Source organism: Centropristis striata, chromosome 9, assembly GCF_030273125.1.
Source record: "Centropristis striata isolate RG_2023a ecotype Rhode Island chromosome 9, C.striata_1.0, whole genome shotgun sequence".
NCBI lineage: Eukaryota > Metazoa > Chordata > Actinopteri > Perciformes > Serranidae > Centropristis > Centropristis striata.
The window spans coordinates 21686861-21707915 of NC_081525.1; positions in this window are offsets into that span (position 1 = coordinate 21686861).

Here is a 21055-nt window from a genome sequence, read left to right on the forward strand (position 1 = left end):
TTCCACGCAGAGAGCCAGCAAAGCCTGGCCTACTTAAAATACTTAATTCAGAGGTTATTCATAATGGAGGATGTTTTACAATCAGCACACATGCCCTCTGAGTCAAGGCAATTACAGACCAGAAAATGGAAACAAAATCAGATAAAGAAATATTAAACTATTGCAGTGTAATAAGTATTTTTCAAAGCTGGAAAGCAGCTGCAGACATGAAAGTACAGAAGAAAAAGGAAAAACTGCTTAAGAGACTGTAGATATTGAGTCATTACCAGCTGCTGAGACGCACCTGTTGTGATCACACAGCAGTGGCCAGAGAATCTCGAAAGGCAGAAAAGGTATTCTCATCCAATGTTCTTGTGATTTGGCTGCAAATCCTAAAGCTGACTGCCAGTCAGGCGTTAATACAGCGCATGAACACACCAGAAATCCAATGCTCATGTACTGTCCACGCATGAAACAAATCTCATTTTTGACGAAAGTGTATGGCTGCTGTCCAGATGGTAATCATCATTCTACAGCAGGCAGGCAGGCAGGGGCCTTTGTATCAATTCTTATTTTTATTCATTGGCTGCCGGACATGTCATTGTCGTCAGAGGCTGTTTTGACAGCCACATTTCCTCCCGATTGACATCAGTGATTAATACCGTCATGTCAGTTTGCAAATGAAATGACATGAAGTGACCTATCCACGCTCACGTCTGTGGACAGCAACCTTTTCAGCGGCGGGCCTTACGTAACAATCATTTACGAGCAACAAAGACTTGACATGTCAGAGAAAAGATCTAACAAGAAGAGACAGTAAAATACAAAAATGCCAGAGGGGTCAAGAAGGAAGTCACTGGTGTATATCTATCACGTTTTGGTGCAGAAATGTTATGTCTGACTCACTAGTCTTCACGAAATATGATATCAAGAATGCCTGATCTCACTCCGGGGCACACTGGTGGAGAAGCACTGGGAGACGTGTTTTATCTGAGCGCTGAGCAGATTACCAGCTGTGAAACAACAGCGAGCTAGCTCCGCCTTTAGCCCCAACCTCTGGTCATGCGTGTGCCCCCACATCCCAAGGATTACCAGTCTGCATCCCTGATCGGATGCCGTGATTTTATTCATCATCCACTTTCGGAGCCGTGCTCACAATGACAAAAGTGACAGTATTTAGTAGTTTCCTTTCAACATGTTTTACCGCTGACATGTCCTACAGGACGACGTGTTTGTGTTTGTCTCACTCCGCTGCTCTCCACAGCCGGGACGACCCAGACTCTTTTTATTTATGAATGTTGTGACATTGACAGGGCCACAACTATTTTAAAACCTCCAAACATTTCCACTTTTTTTGGGGCCAAAGTCTCTGCTCCGCTGGCTGACCGGAATTGCATCTGTTGCCTGGCAACGATAGCTTATTGAACATTTTATCAGGAAGTATTGAGATCAACTGGGATTGTGTCAGTGGTTCAGAGGCATAATTTGTTGTAAATAGATGCTTGTGGAAGAACAGTTTTGGCGCTAGCTCGGGGGTTTAACAAAGGGTGAGACGACGAGTGCGACTAAAAGCTCATATTGAACACCAGCTAACAAATATGTCATGCAGAAGAAATAAAAGCTATCCACACAGACAGGATTCATAATACATTATGTAACATGTAGCGAAATGTGATGTGTTTATCCTTTGCTTTGTGTTTTTTTTCTCCATCTATTTAAAGAGGTTAAATGTGAGCTTTCAGTGTCTGAGAAAGAAATAGCTGATCTACGACATGTCTTGTATTTATATTATGATGGGTCTCGGTTTGAGCACAAATATACACCAGAGAGGATATCTCAGGAACACAACAGATCTGAGTCGACAGTGCTGCACAAAACAGGATTATTATTGGTAAATCATGCACTATAAAAAAATATACTTGTGTAAGTGCTTTAAGAGTTCAAGGAGAAAACTGTTTGATGTTAGTTTTCTGAAGTGCTTACTACAAGTTAAATCCACCCTAAATCCAGCCCCTTAAAGAGAGGAACACATTACTAAATCCTTTGAGAGTTTTCTATTTGTGTATGTGAACAAGACTCTTGAACAGAGAGATGTACTTTTAGGCAATGAACAGCAGCCAGTGTTAATACACTTTGTGATTTTATCAGTGCTGAACATCCAAGTGCACCCTCTAGTTCAAGGCTGAATTAGGCATTTTTAATCTGTTGTATTGAATGTGGGGCGTTTTGACATCAAGCTTTTCAAGCAAATATTTTCAGTGTTTTGTGTTTAAAAAAAACTAAAGCTTCTATCCTTGACATTTTTTTTGCCGTTCTCACACATATTTTCAGCTACTTCACTATAGACTTTTTGTCCCACTTCCATAGTTCAGGTCAATCTAAATCTTAGCAGTGTAGATTGGAATGCTTTTGTCTGAAAAGTGACAAGAACATCAGTATGCAATCTAAAAAAGGAGCTTGATTTTTGAGCTGTTAATGGACACTTGACAATTGAAAGTTTCTGTTTACTGACATGCATCGTGTGTGTATTCAGTTTGAAAACTCATTGTTTGCATCCTCGAGGTCTCACAAGCATGTTGATTGTATTTCTACAATTCTACAATGTCATTTTCCTGATGTTGCACAGGGCGAATCGAAACCTTGAAGTTCAGTTGGTCATCAATCATGACACCCAATTTTCGTGCACATTTTGTGGGTACAAGTTGCATGGATCCAAGCTGAAGATTGATAGGCTGATATAAATCCGTCTTTGAGAGGTTAAACTGAAGGTGGTGTTCTGTCATCCATGTGGAGATGTCCACAAGACAAGCAGAGATGCGGGCCGAGACTGTGGGGTCGTTTGGTGGGAAGGAAAAGAAAAGCTGGGTATCATCGGCATAACAATGGTATGACAAGCCATGATTGATGATGATTGTGCCAAGTGAGGTGGTGTAAATTGAGAAGACAAGGGGGCCTAGCACTGATCCTTGAGGCACCCCAGTGGAAAGGTTTTGTAGTTTGGACACTTCTCCCTTCCAAGATACTCTAAAAGATCTCCCTGATAGGTAGGACTCGAACCATCGGAGGGCAGAATCTGAGATACCAAGTTCTGCAAGTGAAGAGAGGAGGATCTGGTGGTTAACCGTGTTGAAAGCTGCAGAGAGGTCTAGCAACAAAAGAGCTGATGATTGACCAGCTGCTCGAGCCAGACGCAGTGATTCTGTTACAGGAGTGCAGTCTCAGTAGAGTGACCCTGTTTGAAGCCAGACTGATTTGGATCGTACAAGTTGTTCTCGGAAAGGAACCTGGAGACTTGGTTCAACACTGTGCGCTCCAGAATTTTTGAAAGGAATGGTAGGAGTGAGACAGGTCTGTAGTTGCTCACCTTTGTCGGGTCCAGAGATGGTTTTTTGAGCAGTGGAGTCACCTGGGCCCGTTTGTAAGGGAGGAGTTGATGATGTGTGTGATTGAGGTATTTACAGCCAAGGAAATGGTTTGAAGGAGATTGGATGGTCTCGGATCCAGTGGGCAGGTGGTTGGTCAAGAATCCAGCAGAAGTTTCAAGACCTCCTCCTCGGTCAGAAGATGTAGAGAGGTGAGAGAAGCCCGGTTGGGTGGTAGCAGCAGCTGTCGCTGGTCAGGCTTAGAGAACTGGTTACTGATAGCAGCAACTTTTTGGGTGAAAAAGGAGGCAAACATGTCAGGAGTTAGCAAAGCGGAGGGAGGGGGGGTGGCGGATAGAGGAGCGAGTTGAAAGCTGAGAACATTTTCCGAGCATCAGTGGCTTTACAGATCTTGTCCTGATAGAATGTGGTTTTAGCTGATTTGATGCAAGAGGTGAAAGAAGTTAGGAGATGTTGGTAGTTGCTGAGGTCAGGGGTGTTCCTGGATTTGCGCCATTTTCTTTCTTTCCTTATAAATCACACTAGATTTGTTCTAACATTTTAAATTGTATTTTTTTACATCCATTTTAACTTGCTACCTGTCTTCTTCTTCTTCCTCTTTTGCCTTTTGCTGGCATGTTGCAGCAGTTCTTGGTGCATTATCACCCCCCACGTGTGATTACAGTTTAGTAATGTGAAACCATTAGCAAGAATGTGAATCATGTCACCCACGTGCCTGTACATGTGGACCTGCATGTGCAGAAAAAGTAAAAACCTTTCATATGATCATAAATCAATTGTGCTAATGATAAAAAAAATACTCCACTCATTATCCGTCTTGGTTTTCATGGGCTAATCAGGGTCAGACAGCCTCTAGTCCAAAAGGAGGTGGTAACAATGTTTGTTACTTACTTACGACCTAAAACGAGAATAACTTGGTAAATGGACCTCCACTTATTTAGCGCTTTTGGCAGGTGTTAGCTCACAACTATCCATAACTTTGCACACCTGAATAATCTGCATTTATGAACTGCAAGTGAGCAAAATTCTGTACTTGTTTATCTAACTGAGATCTCTACAGCTGGTTTGAACAATTGGACTTCAATCCATCTTGAACACTTCAAGAAAGCATTTTCTCTTAGCTTTTTTTGAGATCGGATAGCTTTCCAATATTCAACACCAATGCCTAATTTCTGCTGCATGGTTCGACACTAGGCTTCATCAGCAACCAAACAGAAATATCTGCACACAAACAGAGCGAGTCGAGTTGAGTAGAGCCGTGCCGTATCTCATCAATAGAAAGGTGTATTGTATGTAACTGCAAACAATAGATTTTTTAACCAAGAGCACGTTTAATTTGTGTTTTTGAGCAGATCAGCATCTTTGTGGTTTGCAGAAACATACAATGCCAACATTTTTTACTGCCGACTGGGCTGCCCACTTCACATCTCAATATGGTACTGGTGTGGGACACAGATACTGTACTTTTTAAGGTGGATTTCCCCTTTTAAAGAAACATCCAGCTCCTTTAAGGTCTCTTTGTTTGTATTATGTGTTCATTAGGAAATAATTGTGTTATGATCTGTTGCATGACGTTTTAGTGTTGTGTGGAAACTTGCTGCTCTGATAAAGGTTGCTCAACATGTTGCAATGCATTCTGGTCTGCTGGGATTACTGACAATGGGGACGACTGTGATGAATTTGTCATTGTTGAATGGCGGTACAAATGGCAGCCGCTGACAAAAGCTCTCACTCTCTGAAACCCAAGAGACTGACACCAAAACCTGACATTTACTGCAGATGTTTAAGATAGAGTGCTCCACTGTAACTGTGCTGGGAATGTATCAACATGATGTCACATTATGTTTGGCCTTTTAACCACTGAAAAAATGCAGAAATATACAACAATATATGCCCAGAAATGCGAGGTGTGTCACCAGGAGGACCTTGAAGTGCTTTAGGGTGGATTTATCTTTTAATTGCAGTTATTTTTCCGCAGGCTAGACCGACTCGGCTGCTTCTCCGCTCTCCTGTTGCTCTGGTGTAATAGATACTGTAGGTGAGGCTGGAGATGAGAGGGAGAAAGTGAAAGGGAATAGGTAATAGAAGGGGCACGGGGAGAAGAGAAGGATAACAGGAGAAGAGAGAAAAAAGGAGGGGTGAAGGCAAAGCTCGACACTCATGTTTGAATAAATATGAGGCTGGGTGTGGAGAGATTACTCTTTCTCTTTTTTGTCTCTCTATCTCTGTCTCCCTGCTCTACCCGGCTGTCCTCTTTCTTCTCAAAATGCCCACAACCTCTCTGTACAACTCACTCTGCTTCGAGTCTGCATCTACACTGACTAACAGCTTAAAGGCAAGCATTCGTTTTAACTTGCATCTCTTAATGTTGTATTGGCAAGTGTCACTTCCATTCAAACCCTGCAGTTTGTTGTTGTGGGTTTTCAGGAGCGCGTTTATCCCAAAACTGTGAAAGTAAAAGTCCTTTTTACCCCAAAAATGAAGTTGTTATTCATTTTAGCCTTTCATTCATGTGTTCAGTCATCAAACCAACCTGGAATAAAACTGTCTGGCTGTGAACACTCTCTGGACATGCAGAAAAGCTTTTTCTCCTTTTGAATTTTTTACATTTTAATTTATTTTATTTCCTACTGCTTGCCATACTTTTCAGTATGTATGTAATGTATATTGGTTTCTCTTGAAAAAAGAAAACAGCTCAATAATCAGCTGTAGTCTGCCTTTCTCTGTTTACCTACAATACTGTTCTAGGTGTTACTGCTCATATAGTCCGAGCATCCCTCTGTAATGTATTATAATGCTGTAATATAATGTGAGTATGTGCACGCACGTGCATCTTTGTGTGTGTATGATTGTGTGTGTGTGCGCGTGTAATATAATGTGTGTGTGCTCTTCAGTGTGCAGTAAAATGTTTGTACATTGTGCGTGTGTGAGTTTGTAGCTGTTAACTTTCTGAGTCTTACATTTACAATGCACTGTTTGTCAATAAAGAAGACAAATCAATCAATCGGCTTTGATAATCTATGAACACGCAGTTGACCTCAAGGTGAAGGACAGAGAAGAGGAAATTAAAGTATTTTTAAATTAATTTACTGTTGTTTAGTAAAGTTCAAATGTGCAGGAAAGATCAAGCGATGATAAGCGACCCTCCCTCTAAAACCTATAAATACCAAATACCTATAATTTACTTAAATAAAATAGCTATAGCTAGATGAAAATAAAAAATACAAACAAAACACTATGATACAAAGGTGATTAGAGCATATGTAGGGAATTTTTGAGCTTGGTCTTAAATGTATTTAAAGAGGAACATGATTTGTTAGATTTTTAATGTCATTACACAGCACCACACCTTGGTGACTTTGGGACCCAGGAAATAGTTTCCTGTGAAAGACACATTGGTTGGGTTATTTTTTTGTTTGTTTGTTTTGTTTTTGATTTTTGATTTTTTTTATACAGATATAATGTGTCAATCAATGAGCTTTAGAGGTGCTGGTAGGATTTGCACTGTTAACCCACTGCTAGCGGTTGCTGCACCTTTACTAAAAAGACATCATCAATCATCTAACTCTGCAAATAAGCCTATTTGTTAAACTTTTACAGATCATAAAAAATATAACGTTTTATGACTTTTAACTGTCATTACTTTTCCAAATGTGTAAGAAATGCATATAAACATGATTTCAAACTGATGACAAATTGACACTGTTGTCATTGTTTGAATTGTTTTTAATGGTTTTAAGAAGGGCAGAAGAAGATTGTGTTTAAAGTAAAATATGGTTTATTTTGCAGTTAATATTATTATTGTGTTTTATGCATGGAGTAGGCGATTTTATGGGAAACTATAGCAAAAACAATGGATTCAGGTATTGAGGATGACAGAGACTGACCCATGCAAGTTTTCGATCATTTGAGCCAGGACATGGCAACTGGGTAGGTAATATTGTTAAGATAAAATATAAAATAAGATATGACTTTATTTATCCCGAAGTGGGGAAATTTAGTTGTAACAGCAGCTCAAGATACAGACATGGATGTAGAAGACAGAATAAAGAATATAAAAAATAAGACATATATACATACATTAGATACACATATACATACATTTCTGCTACTTGACATTTATTATTTATATATATATATATATATATATATATATATATATATTGTGTTTGTTTGTTTTCCTGAAAGTACTTTACATTTTACAGATATTTGCACATTGGAGAAAAATATATTTTAGCGTGTTAGATAGGTTAAATAAGTTGTTGCATGTAGTAGTATGAACATCAATAAATAAATATATATTTATTTTTTTATTTATTGTTCATAATAATAATAAAAGGGCCGTTATTCTGAGCTCGATGTTCCCTACTGGAGGCAACAGTAAGCCTATAGGTGACACACTGTACAATAAATTCCTTGGCAGATTACAGAAGACAACTGCGTTCTGAAAAGTAATAAAAAGGTAATAAAACTCCATAATGAGTTCCACTTTTATTCTGGAAGACTAAATTAATCATTCACAGGAGTGAGTGTCACTTTTTTTAAATGTGTGAGTGACTCATGTTTTGACTGTAACTTCTTTGTTGATAAATGGGAAAGTTTACAACCTGGGAGGGACTTTGAATGATGCCGTTGTAGTTCTTCTCCTCCGAGTGTTATAGAGGCATTTAGTGCAGCTGAGCCGACAAAATTTTTTACAAAAGCTGAAAAACCCATGAGGCGGGCTAAATTGAATCACATTTAAAGCTAGATTCACTAATAAAAGAAACCCATTACCTGACAGCCTGTGGAGTCTGCTGCAGTGTATTATTCAGAGCAGTGAGAGCCCCATCAATTCACATGAAACAGATTAACAGCACAGGAACTATTGCAAATTGCTAATGAGTGCCATGAATACATGTTAGGAGCGTAATTGACATAAAGCCGTAAACTGTAGATAAGTGACAGGGAATGAAATTTGATTACAATAAAGTGTGGCCTGCCAGTGGAAAGTAATAAATACATTCTCCGTTTATTTCACCGAAGCAGTGAATCGAAAATGCAGCTAATCAGCTGCAAAACATGAACCTGTCCTGTAAACCGCCCATTTGAAAAACAACTGTACTGATCTGCCACCTCTCATATTGTCAACAAAAGTGGTGGTAAGTAACTAAGTACATTTACTCGAGTACTGTACTTGAGCATTACTGTACAGAGCAGGGGCGTCCCTCTCTACCTTTAAAATACTCCTGAAGACCCAGATCTTCAGAGAGCACCTTCTCTTCTCGCACCACACCACAATTCTACTCCTTAAAAAAGTGTCACTAGCTCTTATGCTGCACTAATGGCTCTTATTGCACCATACTTTGATTGTTCCCCCTTTTTCCCCCCTGTAAGTCGCTTTGGATAAAGGCGTCTGCTAAATGACTAAATGTAAATGTAAATGTACTTAAGTACAATTTTGAGGTACTTTTACTTAACTTGAGTATTTCCATTTTATCTAATGTTTTACTTCTACTCTGCTACATTTTTAGGCAAATATTGCACTTTTTATTGCACATTATATTTAGCTGCCAGCTGTAGTTACTTTACAGGTTGAGATTTAACATGAAATATGGGATCAATTTAAAGCGATTAGACTTTTTAAAATTAAATCTTATAATAGCATATTAAGTCATTAAATAAGCCATGTCTTTACAAAATTAAAACACTGCCTGAATAAAAGCATTAATACAAATAATGTAATCATTTATTTAGAATCTATAAAACAATCTGAGTGGATCCATTCTGCATTGTGAGTACTTTTACTTTTGATACTTTAAGTACATTTGGATGCTGATACTCTTGTACTTTTACTGAAGTAAGTTTTGAATGCAGGACTTTTACTTGTAGTGGAGTCATTTCACAGTGTTGTATTAGTACTTTTTACTTAAGTAAGCGATCTGAATAATTTTTCCACCACTGCGCAACAAATCTCATGAAAAGACAATTAATTGATCCTACTAACATGTATTATCTGAATAGCCAAAGCCACATATACATGGAGCTTCTCTGTGCCATATTTATGTCCCCACACTAAAAAAGTTGATAATGTTCCCATGAGCACCAGACTCTGTTTAGAAAAGAGAGTTTAACCTGCTCAGTCCTGGTTCTGGTTCTTCAGTTCCTACCTTCCGGTGGGCTGGTTGCTGCTGGAGTCTGAGTTGAAAGAGTTTCTGGTGAACTGACTGCTTCATAACCAATTAAAAGCTCCCTGTAGGAGCTTAAAGCAAGAATGAGTCACACTGTTGCACAGGGTGACATGTTACCATGGATGTGGGCACTGTAGTTTCAGCTTGGGGCTGAAGGCCAAGGTAGACAGAGAGAGAAGTTGGTCTTTTGATGGAATTTGTTCATCCTAACAAGGTAAAGTATGAAATCTGGCATACTTGCCCTTGGTATGATGGCATTTGGCCCATTGTAGGTTAAAAAAAAATAAAAGAAAGAAAAGAAAAGAAAAACAGCTTAGAAAGGGGGGAATATTCAGAGAAAAACCTTTTCAATAGAAAATGATTGATCTATCATCATTAATATAATCATTCATTTACAATGTGTTGGTCATACTAAGGTTTTCTTTTTCTTTGCTTTTATTTTTGGCAAAAAAGTGAACATCCAGAGAGCCTCTGTGTGTCTGAGGGCCATTTTTATGAAGTAGTCTTTCATCATAGACTCTATAATAATATTTATAATCCATATAATTAACCAACATGTAAGTACACTATACTTCTGGGGCATTTTATGGGCCTTTAAAAATGATAATTTATTAATAATTATATACAGTCTATGATGTCTATCCAAATCTTTGTTTGATAAGCTTAAGATGATTTCATTCATGAGTCATTAATCTGGAATATAATACATTTATGCATGAGATGTATTAGAACAGCTTGTAAAGTATTAAAGTTTGTATCGCTGCTGACTGGATAACACATCTGACACAACCTCCAAACGGCAGAAAATGTGCAGGAAAGTCTGTTGCACACCTTTTCCACAACCTGCAACCCTTAAGCCTGAGCAAAACGTTGCACAGCATGTTGACGTTGAACGTGTCCCAGCCAGGTGCGAACAGTAGCTTCATAAATCAAAATCTGGCTTCTAAACATGAAAATAATGACAAGAAATGGTGACAATTGGTTACCAAACTCTTCTCAAAGACAGGTGGGTGTAGTTAGTTACCTTAACATTAGTTAAGGCTACTTATTATCTTTACAGAAAAGTGTTTACAATTTGCTCTTCTTTTATCCGACATTTAATCAGTACAACTAACATTTAGCAAGCTGTCTCTGTCTGGTGCCAGGTCCAAATACAGATCTCTCTCATCTCCAAACTCCTGCCAACCAAGCAGCCCTGCTCCCCACTGAAGAACAAGGTGAGCAGCTTTGTGTTGAATAATCCGTCTGTTAGTTGTTACTGATTTTTTTTTGTAATAATGTAATCAAAAATTTTATTATATTGTATGATACATGAAATCTTATATCTTATGATATCTTACATCATTTTTTTATAAGGACAATTTTCTATTTAACAATTTTTGCCATTAATATTATATTTAAACTGTAAAATATCTCCTTTAGCGCATTTATCATTCTTGCAGTAAATAGTGAATGTCACTGAAGGTTCAATGTTGCATGCATGTCCACACAGTGTAATATTTTCACAGCTTACTGTCAGTAAATGTTGCACAGGAAGGACTGGACTATACAGTATGTAGCATTGAATGTGTCGATTGGGTACTGGAGTAGTTTTAAAAGCATACCCTGCTTTATCATGTACTTCACTCTAATTGTGACGATTTACAAAATGAGCATCATGCTTTATTGAATAACACTTAAAACTCGTGATCATAAAGTCATTAGAAAAATATTTACTAAGTAATAAATCAAGTGAGAAGTAGGGTCATTTTTCCATTGACCTCTATACGATCAGACTTCTTTTTGCAACCAGTGGAGTTGCCCCCTGCTGGCCATTAGAGAGAATGCAAATTGAGGGCTTTTTAGCATTTTAATGCATCACTTTGGCTTGCACAGTTGCGCTGGAGAAAAAAGACATACTTTATTGGAAATTATGGTCTTAGTTCTGCATTCTGCATTAACTTGCCAAGAAAATTAAAGCATACTTTGTTTTAACCATTTGACCAAATGAGCAACAGGACAGTGTTAAAGGGATAGTGGCAAATCCCAATGAGTCCAAAATTTCTACAATTTCCATTACCAATTCCCCTTTACTCAAGGTAATATTTCCCATCTTTGCTGGCTGTGTCTCATTGCCCTCAGAGTTTAGAAAAACAGGCAAGAGCTCATATCTTATAGATGATATCTTGCGTGTCGCCCCAACCCTCTGCTTCAAGGGTTAATGGCTTTCAGTGGTAAGAGACCACAGCCTGGCCAGGCGTGTTCGTGGGGTGCACACTGGGGCGTGGTGGCATGACTTCATCACCGGTGGAAAGAATGAGTGACAGAAGGAGGCACAGAGAGAAGATGGAGGAGGGAAGATTCCTTATGAAGTGTGTGTGTGTGTGTGTGTGTGTGTGTGTGTGTGTGTGTGTGTGTGTGTGTGTGTGTGTTCTTATCACATACAGTGAGTCATCTTCACACAACCTCACCAACACAAATCTGTCTTTCCTTCCCTCCCCCAAACACCCCCATGGATAAATAATTGACTCTCTCTTTACCCAACACTGGTCCACTGGTGTGAGGCATTTTGCTCTCCGGACTTCGCTCCTGGAGATGAGACGACGTGATGCTTTATTTTCCTCTCCGGCTCTGTTTCTCTCTCTTTTCACTCGCCTCTATCTTCCCCTCACAGAACTCTCTGCAGGAAAACGATGAATAGTGAGTTTTTTTTTAGTTTTTTTTTTAAGGAATGAACGGTTATCTATTATTGAGCAGCAGTCAGCAGCAGCTATCTCTATCTACTAGGCTGCTAAAATAAATATGACACAGCACTGGAGAGATTTGCAAAGATCTGAACTGAGCCCTCTCGTGCTCTTGTGTTACACATTTACCAGCAAAGCAAAAGCAAAACCCAGGCAAGACAGTAGCTTAAAGCAACTAGTAAATAAAATGTTTTTTTTTTGTGTTTGTAGCAACATTACAAACAGAGAAAATATAGATTTTTGCCGGTCTTATCTTTTCTTTCTGCGTGACTGAAGAGGAAGCTTGGCTGGTAACTCAACTGTGCTTGTGTTTCAGGTGTCTTTGCCTCCCTGTCTTTAGATTCAGATGATTTCACTTGAACTTGAACTTCCTGTAATTGTCCTGGCAATTGTCTTCAAAGTGTTTCCTGCCCTCACTCTCCTGATTAGTCTCCAGCATGGGCGCCTGCCCCTTATTAGTCAATTACCGCAGCGTATAAACTCTCTGGTGAACACTTACTCCTTGCCTGATTAACTGTGTTGTCTCTTTGTTGTAGCTTTCCAACCTTCCTCCCTGCATGATTGATTTTGACCACATCCTTGCTGCCTTTCCCTTTTTGAGTTTGTTTGCTTCTTCCGTAAAATGTCATGTTAACTGTCATAGTGTGGTGTACCTCATTAGGACTTTTTTTTAATCCCTTCAGTCCCTGCTCTGTTCACTTCTGCTTCTGAGAATCCTTACATGAGTTTACAAGTGTTCCAGGACTGAATAAAATAAGATTTTGCTGTGTTGGTTTTTCATAAATAGACCTCAGACTGGATCATGAGACACTCTTGTTCAGAATAGAAATGCTGAGGCCCAAGAGCCAAGTCCTTGAGGCGCTACTTGCAGGTGAAAAGCCAGGCAGGATGACTACCTTGTGGAGTTGCCATCTGCAGGGCACAGAGACGGGATCAGGAACAGATTCAGGCTTTGTGGGACTTGGCAGTGGAAAGACACCTCTCTGGGTATCAGAGGCTGGAGCTGGTGTGTGAGGTTGAGCTTTAGTAGCTACATGGAGGTAAAGTAGTTTGATTAGCTTGATGCAGTGTTGGCTCAGAGGTGAAATCTCAGAGGCTAAATCCAAATATATGACTTCTCTGCATTGCGTTGAGGAGTACTAATGCATATGTGAAAGAAGTTTTGTAAAGCCTTCATCTCTGCTCGAGGCTACGTTACCCCCTGCTGGCTGATTTCTCTGGTCATGCTGCTTCAATTATGATCCACTTTTTTTAACTATCCATCATGAGTCGAAAAATATTATAGGAGTGCAATGCTACATTGGTTTGTCCAAATCCACAACTTACCAAGTCTGTAATGTGCCTCAAGCTCAGTTTGGCAGACCCATTTATCCTCATTGTTTGATGTGAATACAGAGAGCCTTTCTATACACAGTCTGCATTTATTTGGTCCGTATTTTTGCACGTTTTTTGGAGACTGGAGACTCAAAAATGACCCCATATGTTGTTTGTATAGGTAGCAAAATATGACCCATATTTACTCGAGGTGGGTGGAAAATTGATACATCATAGTATCGCAATACTTTGCATGGCAATATTAAATCGATTCGTGGCCATATTTAGCATTCCGACGGGCCGCCAGTAACTTCACCGTTTTTTTTTTTCTTAGAGGCTGTGGCGGCTCATTATATATATCATATGAAAAAAGAAGATTTGCGTTCCCGGTGGCACACCTGGTAGAGCGCATACCACAGAGGCCCAGTCCTTGTAAGCGGGCGGCCCGGGTTCGAATCCGGCTCGGAGCCCTTTCCCGCATGTCTTCCCCTCTGTCTCCCCCTTTCACTCTCAATATCTCTCCTATCAATAAAGCTACAAAATGCCCCCCCCCCCCCAAAAAAAAGAAGATCTAAGGAATCTATAGGCACCATGTGCGTCAGGATATCCTGTCGGGAAGGTGTCGAAATAACACTGCGAAGTTCGGCTTTTTTTATGTCTCATTCAAAAAAATGCAGAGCAGTGAAGCTTAAAGTTGAGAAAAAGGTGAGAAAATACTGCTGTTGTTGTCGTCCATACATGTTTGATATCAGTTCAGTTCAGTTTGACAAAAGTAAACGATGTAATTTTAAACATTACTGAACTTCTGTACCTCACGTTTTTACTTAATTGTTTCACTTCCAGCATTTACGTACATGTATTAAGTTTTTGTCTTTTATAACCCCTTACCAGAAACTTTTTTGCCCTAAACCGAGATCCGTTATGCAGCCTAAATTCAACCAAATGGCAGCCTTTTTTTTTTTAACAACCGTGTACATGTATCTATAATGGCGTGTGTGCTTTTTTAGAACGCTACGCTCTGTACAACAAACCGCAAAAAGCTCATATTGGTCATTTTTGGTGTTGAATTGACAAATGACCTATTCCGTATTTTAGGTTGGAGATCACAAAGAAAGAAAGTTTAAAAATGGCGGAACTTTTTGAGGGAATTAAGTTGTTTGTTTGGGACTTGACCAAGACGACATTCCCAAAGGGTTTCAGATTGTTTTGGTCTGCACTTGAGTATGATTACTGCATTCACACCTGCCCAAAAAAATTAACCATAATACCATCCAATTCAGCTGGACTAAAAGGTATTATGGATGTCCTGGTGTTAAAGTAAAAAGAATAAAAATAATTTATGAGGTTTTATGGTGTACACATAAAGAATATGCAGGGGGTTAATGATCTTTATCAGCTATGTTTATATTTTACTTAAACATTCAAAATTAGTTGTAGATAGAGGAGGGTTTTTACTTTTAGTTGTCAAGGATGGCTAGCAGGACAGTCGTCAATACAACCTCAGTCAAATCCAAGACAGAGCAGAGTTCAAATGGACTTATTAAATCAAACTGATGCTCTATAATAGGTTAGCTGTAGCTTGCTTTCAAAGTTTCAGAGTAACTTTTTAATTCCTGAACTCTGTGATAAGATTTATCACCCCTGTGAGCTTTGTAAAAGTCAGATTGATGTCTGATGCCACAGCTGTTGCTCCCCTTTCAAAGTTTGAAATTTTAATTGCAGAATAACTTTTTACATTTCTGAACTCTGCGCCAAGATGCATCACCCCTGCAAGCTCTGTCAAAGTCATACCTGCAGTGTCTCGGCTGCTCACGTCTGAGGTAAAGATTTCGACCTTTAATTATTGCACCCCATTAGGCTAATCATTTTATTTGTAATGAATACAGAATGTGTGCAGCAAGTTTAATGTCGACCACACTCACGGTGTTGGAGTTTGAGCACTTGTAAAGTTTTGTTCTTTAGATATAGCTCCAAAATGGTTTTTTTAACATTAGAAAACAATGTAAAAGGTGTATCATCATTCCAGCTCTTATCTAAATCATACAGATGACAAACCTTGCATAGGTTTAAAGCAACTTACGTATGCAAGTTTCATTATAAAGGTCTGTGGAGAAGGCGAAGGAACAAGAAGTGATAAAACAGTCAAGGAAATTCCAGAAACAATGACAGCGCTGTAAGTTTCCGTTCAGAGTGGCACTCGAGCCCAGCAGGGAGTAAACACCTTGTTTTTTAAAAACCAGAAATGTATGGCATTCCTGCCTTTTTTGAACTGTGAACTGCCTCATGTGACGTAAATCACTTCTGACCTCATTACGTCACAGCTCCAGCTCCAGTCGAGTGACTCACAGCAGGGTCAGATGAATTTACTGAGGATATATCTGGTAGATATGGAGCTTAGGCTGAAAAAAAATCTCATACCTTTTATGCTCAGTTATGCAATGTTCTCCAGATGCACATTATACAACCCCAATTTGGGACACCGTGAAAGATGTAATAAAAACCTAATGCAAATCCTTTGCTACCTGTATTTAATTACAAAGCCAAGATATGTAATTTTGGACCATACTGGGACACAAAATGTTTCACTGAAAACTAGAAAAAGTACTTTGTATTTGGAAGGTCTGCAAGGTGCTTTGTGCCATTTAATACAATGAAGAATTAACATTCAAAGTGCACGACTGTGAAATTAATTAGCAAAAATGTTCTGAGAAATTTGCTTTGCAGTGTGCTAATGAATGAATCAGAAAGCATTGTCTTGCATTTTGACTAGAGTCACCTTGTTACCAGATAAATCATGATTAACACATTTTTAAGCAAATTTGAGAAATTAAAGATAACTTTGATGCTCAACTCTTTGATCTTTATCTGAACTTAATATCCCCTCTTTGTCTTCCTGAGGTGAGATAAACAACTTTGTCTTCAGCGTGGGTCAATGACATGCAAATTATCTGCTGCTTTATTTGAGTTACGGCTTCTTTATCTTGAGAGATTTCTAATTAATTAAGATTTAAAATTTAAACCTCGGATAAAGTTTAAATCAGTGTCAAAGGTCAAAATATCACAATTCTGTCTCTGCTCTGTCTGCATTTTCACACTTCTCTTCCTCTTTCCCTTCTCCATCTCCGCCTTCCTCCCACCTTTACCTTCCTCCCCCCACCCTCTCTTTCCTGTGTCCCATTGTTCTTTTCTACCCTAAAGCCTCTGAAGTTTAAATTTAGCCAGTGATTCTTCTGGAGGGATCAGTACTTGTGTTGCTTTCTGAGGACGCCCTCAGTGTTTGTAGGAAGTAGTTCAGTCTAATCTTGTTCTTTACGGTGTGAGTCTTCTGCTGAGAATATTTTAAGTACGAACACAACGAAACCAAATGCCGCTTAAAAGCCAAAGCTTTGCACTGGTACGGTCCAAATACAGGGAACCGTATGACCCACTAAGGGTTTAAATTTCATCTTATAGAAAACTTTTTCAAATTAGTTTCTTTGCTTATGTGTTTGTTTCTATTTCTTGTTTGGAAACTGACCTGAAGTTCAACTCTTTTTAACAGGTCACTTCACCTATACACTATATTTCCCACTTACTTCTAGTAGTGCAATATCCACATTTTCAGTTGTATTTGTTGATGTTTTCAAACATCTGACACTGAGAATTGTGCCGCTGCCAAGCTGCAATGAACACTAATTGAGAAGAATTTGTTTGTGCTGCTCAATGCAGTGCAAAAATGGAAAAATAAAGAGCAAAGTGTCTTTCCAGAGACAATGTCTCAGTCTTTATTCAATTTTCATGAGTGTAAACAGCAGAAATATACGAGGTAAAAAGCCTTAATGTAGCTAAAAGTTTTCACACAAAGTTGGCAAAGAAAAGGAAGATACAATTAAACCAAATGACAACAGATATTTCTGAAAACACCTTAATGTTGCAGTATTTGTTTCTGCATCTTTTATGGCCCTGTGACAACTATCCATGTCATCTTAAATATTAACCTGCTGTTCTGCAGCTTTTATTTAATAATCTTCACATTTTTTATGACATATTCATGTTGTGCTGCCTCTCATTGTTATTTGCTTCCACTCCAAAAAGAGTCAGGACGGGCCGTTGATGGATGTCGTCTGCCTGTGTAAGTGGCAGAATAAAACACCTTTGGGTAAAAGTGAATAATTAGAGGCAAATTCTATAAATTAATAGTGCATGCTATTTCAGGGTTACCAAATATTTTCAACTTCTCTCACCGGCCACAGTATTAGCTAGCAAGGTGTACCTAATAAAGTAGCGGTTTGGTCTTCATCTGCTTCAAGGTTGGACGTGTTGTGTCGTCAGAGATGTTCTTCTGTTGACATTGGTTGTGGTTATTTGAGGTACTGTTGCCTTTCTATCATCTCCAACCAGTCTGGCCATTCACCTCTGACCTCTGGCATCAACAAGGCATCTTGGCTAACTGGGTATTTTCTCTTTTTTGGACCTTTCTCTGTAAACCATAGGGATGGTTGTGCATGAAAATCCCAGTAGATCAGCAGTTTGTGAAATGCTCAGACCAGCCCGTCTGGCACCAACAACCATGCCACATTCAAAGTCACTTAAATCACCTTTCTTCCCCGTTCTGATGTTCAGTTTGCATTGCATTGCATTGAGTTACTGCCATGTAAGTGTGTTAATGAGCAGTTGAACAGGTGTACCAAATTAAGTGGCCGGTGAGTGTATAGCCACCACCCCAATAGGTCTGATTTTCAAAGACTTATCATACACATAATACAATATTCTGTGTTAAAATGATTATATATGATATATTTACCACAGTTTCGGGGACATAGGTGCTGGGCCAGGCAGATATTGTTGGGGCGCTGGCCCCTCCTTGCCCCTCTTTAGAACCACCAATTGCACTTACATGCTTTTGTGCCAAGAGTTACATGAGAATATCAACACGGCTCTCATATCTATGTGATAGATATAATGATACAGGCAGCAGTCAGTTAGCTTGGCTTAGCAATAATACCAAAAAACTTTAGAAATGGGTGCCCTGGCTTTGTTCAAAGGAAAACAACTATACAAACCTCTAAACTGACTAACATATTATGTCACTTGTCTTTATTTGTACATACAGAAATATATATTTTTAAAGCCCCAAAGTTCAGGCTTTAGATGTTGGTAGATTTTTTTTCTTCACTTTGGAAAGAGGAAGGCTAGCTGTTTCCCTCTGCTTCTAGCCTTTATTCTAAGCTAAGCTAACCACCTCCTGGCTCTATCATGAGCTACATATTGGATTTCTCCTCATTCTTGTTGGAAAAAGTTGTTAAACTGTCAAAGGTGAGAATGGGCTATTAGTACTTTTTTCTGAAGTAAAGGATCGGAATACTTCTTTCACCACTGATTGTATCCCATAAAACTTTGTCTGTTAATGAAGTAGTTTTGTTGCCTGACCTTAAGGGAGTATAGTTTAGGTGCAAACAGCCATCATGATGTACTGTACAACAGCGGTCAAAGCATCAGATTTCGTCGGATATCATATAATCTTGCAGCAAGTCTTCATAGAAAATCATACGAACCCGTTTATGAGAATATGGTAATTATTGATTGCTGATCTTTTAACTATATATATCAATTAAAATGTCACTTCAAAATGCAGGCGTTCTGGAGATACAAGGTTTTGTGAGTGCAGTAGCAGTGGTGCGAGGAAGCCCCCTTACATGAGATCACACTGGTCTGATTCATTCAGGCTCCCTCATTGTCACTGTGTAACAACAACAACAGCAGCAGCGAAGGGGAGAGCATAGTGAGCCAAGATAACAGAGTATGTCCAACACACACACACACACACACACACACACACACACACACACACACACACACCTACACACACACACACACACACACACACACACACACACACACACACACACATACACACACACACACACACACCCTGCAGTTAGCCTGCCTCTGTTTTCAGGACTGCACCTACATGTTGATTTGATGATTTGACCATAAGAACAAGAGAGAGAAAGAGCGAGAGAGAGACTCAATTTTGAATTGCCATAGCAACGGGGGACTGTAGAGAAATCTGGTTCTCGCTTTTAATCTCTTTTTAAATCATCTTTCAAAAAGATGGCTCAGTGACAATGCGTGTGTGTGCGTGCGTGTGTGTGACAGCGAGAGAGGAAGAAATACTCTGAGAATGAGAATGAATCTCTACAGTAATTGTGGCCTACGTCTCTCTCCACACCCCCCCCCCCCCCCCCCCCCCCTCCCCCCTCACACACACACACACACACCCTTCACTTCTTCCTCTTTTGTCAGCGTACAGATTTTCTCTCAGCGCTGGCCTTGTCTTCCTCTCTGCACAACGCCACGTTTCAGAATAGCAATCAGCCTGCCTCATTTGGCCCCTGTCTCCTCGTGCAGCAGAGAATACTTCTGCTCTCAAGTCAGAGGCTGCTCCGTGAAGACGTCAGGGCTTCCCTTCACAGGGCAAATTAGATATCTAAGTGGTTAGATGCTTTGTTGCAACTCTACTGGTGAAAAGTCAAGATTAAAGACAAAAAAAATCACTGACAAACAAGGCAAAGTTGAACTTCAATAATGGCATATTTAAATCCAATTTGCATTCCTTGTTGCATTTCACATCCTCTTGTCTCCTTATCTCCATCTTTTTTTCTCTCTGTTTCCCATTCTTCAGTAAACAAATGTCAAGTAATCTCGTTGTAGTACACATTTGAATTCCAGTCTCTGCTTGCAGCGATTGAAAAAGCCTACAGTTTTGCTGATATGAACATCATTGAGTTTCTCGAGGGGCAGCCTTTGTGCTACATCAGGAATGAGTTAGTGCCTGGCTCCGGTTTACTAGCGTAAAACAAAGCAGCCAGCGTGATTTAGGAAAATTATTTAAAATAGATGAGATGCATACTTTAGTAGAGTGTTCTGCATATTTTCTGTGTGTGTCTGAATTGCAGGATTGTTGCATCATATTTGAGTTAATCTAAGTGCTGAGCTCAGACTGACTCACACACTGTGGGGCTCAGAAGGTTATTTAAATGATAACCTGTTAGAAATTACTAATTGATGATCAGCTTAACACTTCAGTCAGCACAGGGATGTGTCTGATGACTCAAGTTCAGCCATGAGTCTGATGGTGGAGACCCACAGTCTGGCAGAAACAAATAAAGACGTGCCAGAACCCAAGATGGTCTGGTTTGTTCTGGACGGTGTGCAGTGCTCGGGTTTTTGTTTTTTTTACAGCTAAACGGCACACTAATAAATGTTTCTGAGAACATTTGAGGTGAGAAGTAGACAATACTGTAACAGATTCATATTTGATCAGCACTACCTAGTTTAGGTTTTAGATGTTGGTAGTTTTTTTTCTTCACTTTGGAAAGAGCCAGGCTAGCTGTTTCCCTCTGCTTCTAGTCTTTATGCTAAGCTAAGCTAACCGCCTCTTGGCTCTCATCAATCTATTTGGAAAAGTAAATAAGCTTTTTACTCAAAATGTTAAACTGTCATT